General features: G+C 52.6%; 1 pseudogene; it reads right to left on the reverse strand.

The window, feature by feature from the left end:
• Positions 1-5556: 5556 nt before the first annotated feature.
• LOC116544825 lies at positions 5557-6617 on the reverse strand (annotated as a pseudogene).
• Positions 6618-9941: the final 3324 nt, after the last annotated feature.

Raw genomic sequence — 9941 nt, forward strand, 5'->3', positions numbered from 1 at the left:
TCACCATGTTGGCCAGTGCTGGGATTACAGATGTGAGTCACTGTGCCCCACCCAATTTACTTATTTAGTTTACACTTTAGTGTACAACCATAACTACAACCATCCTGACTACACAGGGGTAGGAGGAGACTGCAGAGAAGCAGGCCTTGGCGGCAAAAGTGAGGCACAGGCCAGGGTACTGGCTCCCCAAGACTCACCCATGAAGTTACGCTTACCGGTAGCATCCATGCTACTGAGAGTGATGGTCCCAATGTTGAGTTCTGGATGGTGGGAAGCAGCAGGGCTGGGCTGGAGTACAGGGAGTGGCCTCTTCTCCCCCAACCAAGCTGCCCAGCCCCCTCCTCCTGGAATGGACAGGACAAGGGAATCAGGGCAGGCAGGATGGGAGCTGGGGCGAGGCTCCCATCCTGCCTGCCCTGCCTGCACAGTCCTAGGAGGGAGGCAGGAGCCCTGAGTCTCTCAGTACCAGGCACCCATGCCATGGAAGACCTCAGTGCCCAGGGGCAATTAATGAAGATTTCACCAGGAGTCATAGGCCCCTGCCTTCTGGTCTCAGGTGTGGCTTCGTGTCCTGGTGGGTGCTGAGGGTGACTCCCCCTAGGGAGGAGGGGAAGGGCATCTTGCCTGCTCAGAGCAGCACTCGATCCACAACCAAGGGGACTGCCCGAAAATGCCCCACTGCAGGGACAGGGATTCGTGGTGACCAGGGCTCCTCACAGGCAGACCACCCCTCCCCCCCCCACAGACACACACACAACAGAACCAAGTTCTGGTTGCCAGGGCAACCACCTGGAGCTCAGCCCCTTCCCTGGCCCAATCAAATTGGGTGCACACTTATCCCCAAGTGTCCCCAGAACACTCATCCCCAAGCACTGAGTCGGCCTGGGTGCAGGACCCTGTTCTCCTGACAAATATCCCCATATGTCATGCTGAGGACAGCAGTCTGGGCTGGCCAGGAGACTCACTGGAGAGCTCTGGCCCTGCTCAGAAACATTCACTGGCTTGGACATCCCCATCTTAGTGAGAGCTGGGGTTCCATGCAAGGTCTCTCTCTGAGCAGATAACCTGACTTTCTGTCCCATTCTGCCCTTCCCAGCTCATCTGTCAATCCCTAAGGCTATGCAGCAGCTACCCCCATCAGACCCTCAGAGCACTGGAGCCTCACCCACCTCCCCAGGGGCAGGACACCAAACCACTTCCACACCTCCAGCAGCCGCTCAGAGACTCGGGTCAGTGCCATGGTGTGGCTGTGGAAAGCCAGGGGCAGGAGGGTCAGGGCAGCTGGAGTCTTCCCCTCCAGCATGGCCCCTGCACCTCACTCAACTCACCTCAGAATCCAGTGGCTCCAGTGGAGGGGCTTGGCCCTCTGCAAGTGGCTGTACCCTGGGAAGAAGACATCATGTTCCCCGTGGGAGAGGAGGAGCAGGGGCTCGGGTGGAGGCTGGGGCAAGGTCTTCTGGTGACACTGGAACCCTGCAGGCCTGGGTCACCCCTGAAAGAAGTGTTGTCCTGCAGCACTGCACCTGAATGAGGGATCCAGGATCTCCCAGGGAAAAACTGCTCTCAAGGGAAAAAGAGGCCAGAAGTGTAGCTGTGTGAACCACGCACTGAGCCTGAGCTGTGGGGCGCCTGGGGTGTGGCTTTGCCAGGGACACCCAAAGCCTGAGCCTCTGTCACTCAGTATCTCTGAGTAGGAGCCAGAAAAGGGGAGGAGGCCAGTGTTGGGTATGACTTGGCCATGGGAGGTTTCGTTTGAGGACCCAAGAAATAGCTGGGGCTCATAAAGAGCTGCTCCAGGCAGGTGGTACACCCTACCCCTTGTTCAAGTCACCATATTTTGTATTTTTATTAAAGGCAGTGTTTCACCATGTTGGCCAGGCTGATCTCGAACTCCTGATCTCAAGTGATTCACCCACCTCTGCCTCCCAAAGTGCTGGAATTATACACATCAGTCACTTCACCTGGCCTTTTTTTTTGTTTTAAATAAACCAGCTTTGCTGAGGTACCATTCATGTATAATTTACCCATTTAAAGCTTTCACTTTAGTGTACTACCATCGCCAATTTAAGAACATTTTCACCATCCCCTAGACAAATTCTATACTCAAGGCCAGTTATGGTGACTCAAGCCTGTAATGCCAGCTCTTTGGGAGGCCAAGAGGGAAGGATCACTTGAGGCTGGGAGTTCAACCAGACTGAGCCACATAGTGAGAACCCGTTTCCACAAAATATTTTAAAAACTCACAGGGTGTGGTGCACACCTGTGGTCCTATCTACTCAGAAAGCTGAGGTGGGAGGATCATTTTGAGTCCAGGAGTTTGAGGCTGCAGTGAGCTATGATCAAGCCACTGCTCTCCAGCCTAGGTGACAGAGCAAGAAATCGTCTCTGAAGACAACCTAAAAAATTAAAAATGTGGCTGGGAGCGGTGGCTCACGCCTGTAATCTCAGCACTTTGGGAGGCCGACATGGGCGGACCACAAGATCAGGAGATTGAGAACATCTTGGAAAACAGGGTGAAATCCTGGTCTCTACTAAAAAATACAAAAATTAGCTAGGCGTGGCATGAACCTGTAGCCCCAGCTGCTCTGGAGGCTGAGGCAGGAGAATCACTTGAAACCAGGAAGCAGAGGTTGCAGTGAGCCAAGTGCCAGTGCACTTCAGCCTGGACGACAAGAGCAAAACTTCTGTCTCAAAAAAAAAAAGGTTAAAAATTTAAAATTTAGGCCAGGCACAGTGGCTTACGCCTGTAATCCCAGCACTTTGACAGGCCAAGGTGTGCAGATCACCTCAGCTCAGGAGTTTGAGAGCCTGGCCAACATGGCAAAACCCATCTCTACTGAAAAAAAAAAATACAAAAATTAGCTGCATGTGGTGGTACTCACCTGTAATCTCAGCTACTTGGGAGGCTGAGGCACGAAAATCACTTGAACCCAGATGGTGGAGCTTGCACGTAGGAGAGATTGCACCACTGTACTTTAGTCTAGGCAACAGAGCAAGACCCTGTCTCACAAAACAATAAAGAAACCCTGAACTCAGTAGCAGACACTCCCTGTTCTGCCTAGCAGCTGCACCTCACCTCCAGGGTGACAATTTGTGTGCCATTGTTTCCCCCCAGGTCTGAGAAACAGGGGTCACAGGGAGTTGAGGAACAGGAGGGGTCTCTGACAACACATGGTGACTCCTCAGCAGCTCCCCATCCAGGTCTGCAAGGAACAAATCCAAACGCAAAGACACCAGGTCCCAGAAGCCAAAGCCTAGGATGAGGCCAGCAGGAGGCAGCCTTTGGCTCTGTCTTTCACCAGATGGGCTGGGTGGGGACACGGAATATGGGACGGGAGACCAGGGCACAGGCAGGGTAGGGAGAGACTCTGGCTGCTCCAGGCACAGCCAAGATAGTGCCTTAGCTTCCTTCCCTCAAATCCACAAAGCGTCAGTTTTCCTTTTACTTTTTATTTTTTGAGACACAGTCTCAATCTGTCTCTTAGGCTGAAGTGCAGTGATGCAATGTCAGCTCACTGCAACCTCCGCCTTTCAGGTTCAAGCGATTCTCCAGCCTCAGCCTCCCACGTAGCTGTGATTACAGGTGCACAGCACCACGTCCAGCTAATTTTTGTGTTTTTAGTAGAGATAGGGTTTCACCATGTTCGCCAGGCTGGTCTTGAACTCCTGAGCTCCAGTGATCCTCCCGCCTCTGCCTCCCAAAGTGCTGGGATTACAGTTGTGAGCCCCCACGCCAGGCCCCATGAAGGGTGAGTCTTCCCTGACTGCTGGGCTAGACTGGCATGGACTTGAGTATTGGGGCCTGCAGAAAATATCCCACTCCTGGCTGCTCTGCCTGGATCCTAGAGTTCTGGGATGCCCATCCCCCAGGGCCTGGCACCTCCACCCTGCTCAGCCCTGCCACCTAGGTCTGCTGTTTAGGCTACCATCACACCTGTCTCTGCCCCGTGGCCGTCCCTGGGGATCTCACACCTCTGTTCGTTCCACCATGGTCCTGATGAGCTCCCAGAGGAGACCCAAGGGCATGGAGCAGGCCTGCAGCATCTACAGCCTGCAGTCCGTGACCACCTGCGTGAGGAGGAGGTGGTGCTCAGCGAGGCCGACATGCTGCTTCCCTAGGCAGCCAGGACCCTGCTGAGTTCTAACTGACCCCTGGGCTCCCCACGGTTGGGCCAGCACGGAGCAGGGGGCTGGAGGAACTAGAGGCATCTGGTCATTCCGGCTGTGTCCCGCGTGCAGTTTCCCTGCGGTTTCACCAATAAGCTGAGCTCCTGGAGGTGAAGGGAGGCACAAGGTCACCGTTTATATGCCCACAGGGGTCAACCCTTTGGGCATATACAGACTGTGCCAACATCAGCCCTGTCAACCTCCCTCCCTACCCCAGGGCTCTGGGTCCTGCCCAAATCTCTCGCCATTTCTGTTGAGGCCTTTTTTTTTTTTTTTTTTTTTTTAATTTTTTGTAGTTACAGAAGCTCACTGTATTGCCCAAGCTGGTCTTGAACTCTTGGCCTCAAGTGAACCTCCCACCTCAGCCTCCCAAAGTGCTAGGACTATAGGCATGAGCCACTGCTTCTGGCCCATGTCCTGAGGTCTCTGCTGCTGTCTGCCAATGGCGAAGTAAACAAAATGATGGTGCTAAGGCTCAAAGTGGCCCAGGGCCAGGTGGAGAAGGGAGTCCAGGAAAGCGATGGGGCTGCAGGGGTCTTACCTCATTGGCTGTCCTCATCATTGGGGTTGAGTCTGAAGGTGTCCTGGGCCCACACCTTAGTCACCTATAGTGGGGTGGCAGCAACACTGGGGGTCAGGTGAACAGGTATCAGCAGCCAGGATAGCCCCTGCCCTGGTCCCACTCTATCCCTCATGGCTGACTGTCACTGTCCAGTAGCTGAGTCCTGGAAGCCCACCCTGGGAGAGGGTATCTTGGGCCCAGCACACCTTCACCCATGAGCCACGTGGGCCATGAGATCATTAAAGGATGCAGAGAGGCGGTCATCAAGACACACAGTTAAGCAGGATTAGGGTATATAATTAGTTCAATGTGAAACCACAGACAGGCAACACTGCTATTTGCTCAGCCTGGGGGCACATGAAGGGGCCTCAGGTGGGGCTTGGGCCACGGGAGTACCTCATAAGCTGCCTGTTCCTTGAGCACGATGTGTACCAAGGGGAGCTGGAGTGAGGGCAGCACCGTGGGGAAGGGACAGGATTGCCACCCTGAGCTGTGTGGCCTCAGACCAGACCCCTCTTCTCCAACTGAGGCCAGCCAAACAGGTGATTTTGGGAGCCAGTGCCTGACAGTCTGGATTTTAGCTTCACGGGTGGATGGGAACCTGTGAGAGTTTAGAGATGCTGGGAGAACCTTTTCCTGGAGAGCTTTCCAAACAGAGCCACCCTGGGACCCACTGAGAAAGGATCCTACCGGAAGCCTTCACCACTGTCTTTCTCCAAGCCAGCGGTGATGGTGTCATGGATGTAGATGCTGGGTGTCATGTACAGAAGCACAGTCTGCTGCAGTCCTGCCGAGTTGAAGAAGTCAAAGTCTGTGTTCTGGACAAACTAACCCTTGGGATATCTAGGGTGGGAGAATTGTGGTTCGCTGGGTCCTTGCCCTGGGTCCTTTGACCTCAGCTGGAATGTCTCCACAGCCTTGCCAGATCCAGGGCCTCCAATCTTAAAAGGCCACCCTATCCCTAGCAGGAAGATCACGGGGTACAGGCAGTGGAGGAAGGTGGGTACAGGCAGTGGAGGCAGGATGGTATCCACTTGGAGGTGTCGGTCATGTAGCAGACGGTCCCTGGTGGCAGGGGGAAGGGGACGAGTGTGTTGTTGATGCTGATAGTGACATGGAGGTGGGAGGGCAGGGTCCCCACCTGGACCAGGCTGCTGATGTTGGCCTTGAAGGGGAGGTAGCCCTCCTCATGCTCTAGCACATTGACCACGTTCACCCACAGCAGACACAGGAGATATGGGGAAGAGGTGGCAGGTCAGGGCATGAGGAGGGGCCCTGCTATGGGGCACTCCCTCACATAACCTGCAGCATGGGGCTCAGAGGCCTGCCAGCCACATGGGAAGAATGGCATCCCAACAGGGTAGATCAGGCCACCTATCCCTCTACACAGGGCACAGCCTCCAGGGCAGGGCAGGGCAGAACAGGGCCCCCACTGTCCCACCCCAGGAGACAAGCTGTGGCTGGCAACTGGAGGTCCCATGTTGTTCAGCAACAATGCCCACCCACCTGCCCTACCTGCTCCTGGCTGCACTGACCATGATGGCAGAGGAGTGGTCACTGCCAATCCTCAGCACCCCTCTTGTGCGCAGGTCCTGGGTCCACCGCTCCAGCAGGGTCACCTCCAGTTCACACCACACCCAGCTGACAGAATGCCACAGCTGCCAGTCCTAGTCGATGTCGTTGAAGCTGGAGGGAACCAACATGTCCAGGGTGGTGCCCGTGTGCACAGAGAAGAGCTGGGCTCAGCTTCTAGGCCCCCAAAGTGATCTGAAACCAGTGTGCTTCTCAGTTGTGCCCCCTGGCCTAGCACAAGCAATGACACACAGAGGGACTCTTGGTGGAACAGACAGATAACTTGACAGGTCAACTGCCAGGGCAGTTTGTGCATCTGGCCCAGTGGGGCCAGGATTTCCTCCTCAGAGCAGATGGGGCCTAGTATCTCCCGAGGCAGGGGTGAGCCCAGGGCCACATCCCAGCCACAGGCAAGAAGGTTCAGACCCAGGACTAAGAGGCAGATGACCCCACTGCCTGTCACAGGGAGGAAGGCTGGTTGGGGGATGGGGGGCTTTGCTTAGCACACTGTGAGCACGGCACACACTGGCACCCAGCCCTCTCCTCTCTTCCTCCTATACTGAATGCCACAAAGTCAAAGAGGATGTAGAGGGGGCAAAAGTGGCACAGACCTCACCCCCACCTCTCTGCTGACCACATCCAAGTTAGCAGGGGAACAGGGGTGGTGTCCTTGGCCTGATATCACATCCTGTCCTGTATCTGAACCTCAGAAACCAAGGTACTTTCCTGCCTTGGTAGAGCTGACCTCAGGATGTCTAAACTGTCCCCTCCTCCTGGATCCCCGGACCCAGCTTTGTGCAATGCATGCTGCTCTGGCCAGCTGAGTGTCTCGGTGGCTCATACCTGTAATCAGTGCTTTGGGAGGTCAACATAAGAGGATAGCTTGAGGCCAGGGTGTTCAAGACTAGCCTGGGCAACGTAGTGAGACCCTATATCTAAAATTTAAAAAGCGGGTTTTTTTGTCATCATTGTTTTTAATTAGCCAGGCACGGGGGACCCAGCTAACTTTCAATGCTTGCTAGAAGATAGCTCGGGCTGTTAAGTTAGGATTGTGCCACTGTGCTACAGCCTGGGCGATACTAAAATACTACTAAAAATAATAATTAAAAAATAAGCTGGGCATGGTGGCAGGCACTCATAATCCCAGTTACTAGGGAAGCTGAGGCTGGAGAATCGCTTGAACCCAGAAGACAGAGGCTGCAATGAGCCAAAATCAAGCCACTGCATTCCAACCTGGGCAACAGAGGAAGATTCTATCTAAAAAAAATTGCAAGAGGTGGGTGCCCTGTGGGACCCCACTTTATTCCAGTAGGGAAGGCATGTTGTGGAAGAGATAGAGGAGATCTGGAGACAGCAAAGGAGACACAGGATTATTGAGGGGACTTTCATTCAGAAAAGGTGCAGTGGCCATGCCTGGACATAAGAACTACTACCATTTGTAAAAAGCATGCAGGGCTGCAGGCCAGGACAGAACATTTTTGCCCAGCATTCTTGACATTACTGATGGAAGGTATCCAGCTTCCCAGTGGTGAATCCATACACATCTGCAACACCTTCAATTTTTGCCTTCTCTGAAGAAAGAATTCCACTGAGGGCCATAAGGCTGAAAGCCAGATGGAGCCAAGTTGCAGACCAGTAGTAAAGGTATATTAAAAAGCAGGCCAGGACCAGACACAGTGGTTCATGCCTATAATCCCAGCACTTTAGGAAGCAGAAGTAGGTGGATCACGAGGTCAGAAGATCAAGACCATCCTGGCCAACACAGTGGAACCCCATCTCTACTAAAAACACAAACAAAAAAATAGCTGGGCATGGCAGCATGCACCTGTAGTTCCAGCTACTCGTGAGCGGAGGCAGGAGAAAAGCTTGAATCCAGGAGGCAGATGTTTCAGTGAGCCAAAATCGCATCATTGCACTCCAGCATGAGTTATAATAGCGAGATTCCATTTCAAAAAAACAAATAAAATGAAGAAGGAGGAAAGGGGAAAGGGGGAGCAGGAGGAGGAGGAGGAGGAGAAGAAGAAAAAACAGCCAGAGGAGAAAGAGAAGAAGAAACAGCCGGGTGCAGTGGCTCATGCCTGTAATCCCAGCAATGGAGAAAGATGAGGAGGATGAGGGGGAGTAAGAGAAAGGAAAGGAGAAGGAGGAGGGAGAAGAAGAGAAGGAGGAGGAGGAGGAGAAAAAGAAACAGCAAGGCATGCTGGTTCATGCCTGTAATCCCAGCAATGAGAAGGACGAGGAGGAGAAACAGCCAGGAGCCAGGCACGGTGGCTCATGCCTGTCATCCCATTACTGAGGAGAAGAAGAAGGAGGCGGGGGGGGGGGGGGAGGAGGAGGAGGAGGAGGAGGAGGAGGCAGCGGCGGCGGAGGCGGAGGAGGAGAAAAAACAGGCACAGTGGCACACATTTGTAATCCAAGCTACTTGGGAGGCTGAGGCAGGAGAATCACTTGAACTCAGGAGGCAAAGATTACAGTGAGCAGAGATGGCACCACTGTACTCCAACTGGGTGACAGAGTGAGACTCCATCTCAAAAATAATAATAATTGAAAAGGGTTTCACGATGTTGGTGAGGCCGGTCTTGAACTCATGACCTCTGGTGATCCACCGGCCTCAGCCTCCCAAAGTGCTGGGATTTCAGGCGTGAGCCACTACCCCTGGCCATCTGTCACTTAGGCCTTTGCCTAGCTTGGGGAATCTGTGTTTTTCCAGCACAGGAAGCAATCAGATCTGCATTTGTCTCAGGTGAGCAGGAGGACTTAAGAGTTCAAAATTTTTGATGCTCACAAGGAATTTTGTAGCAGGGAAAGGGGTGGAATTTTGTTGGTTTTTTTTTTTTTGGGGGGGGGGGGGGATATGGAGTCTCAAAACACCAAAGGCTCCCTGGTTCAGAAACCTGGGTATTCACATGCAGAGGACTTAAGTAAGACCCCTATGTTGCACAAGACACAAACATCAACACAAAACGAACACCTAAGTCTAATCCTGAAACCAAAAAAAGCTCCCAAGAAAAAACACAGGGTGACTATTTTGGGGAAACTTGAATCTGTGCACACTGCTTGCAAAAAGAAAAACTTAAGGAGATTATACCCAGAGATAATGCAATGCCTTTCCCATCTCTCTCACTTTATTTCCCAATGGGACACAGAAATCACTGCTAACAAAACCAAATGTAAACATGTTAGACAAAGGACAACTTCAAAACTTCTCAAGGAGAAAACAATGAACCCCAAGAAAAGGTATACTACAGGTTGGGATAAAATTATGGAAAATCATGTATCTGACAGGCTAACATACATAAGAAACTAAAAGTACTAAGTGGGCAAAAAGATAGAACTAAAACCTTTATGTATCCAAACAGGATACCCAAATACCCATTCAAAAAACAGACTTGATAAAGAAAATATGACACATATATACTATGGAATACTATGCAGCCATAAAAAATGATGAGTCCATTTTCCTGGCAGGGACATGGATGAAGCTGGAAACCATCATTCTCAGCAAACTGACACAAGAACAGAAAACCAAACATCACATGTGCTCACTCATAAGTAGGGGTTGAACAATGAGAACCGATGGACACAGGGTTGGGGGGGATGGGGAACATCACACACCCGGGACTGTCGGGGGTTGGGAATG

Source organism: Sapajus apella, unplaced genomic scaffold (genome assembly GCF_009761245.1).
Source record: "Sapajus apella isolate SASKATOON/1434 unplaced genomic scaffold, GSC_monkey_1.0 scaffold232, whole genome shotgun sequence".
Classification (NCBI taxonomy): domain Eukaryota; kingdom Metazoa; phylum Chordata; class Mammalia; order Primates; family Cebidae; genus Sapajus; species Sapajus apella.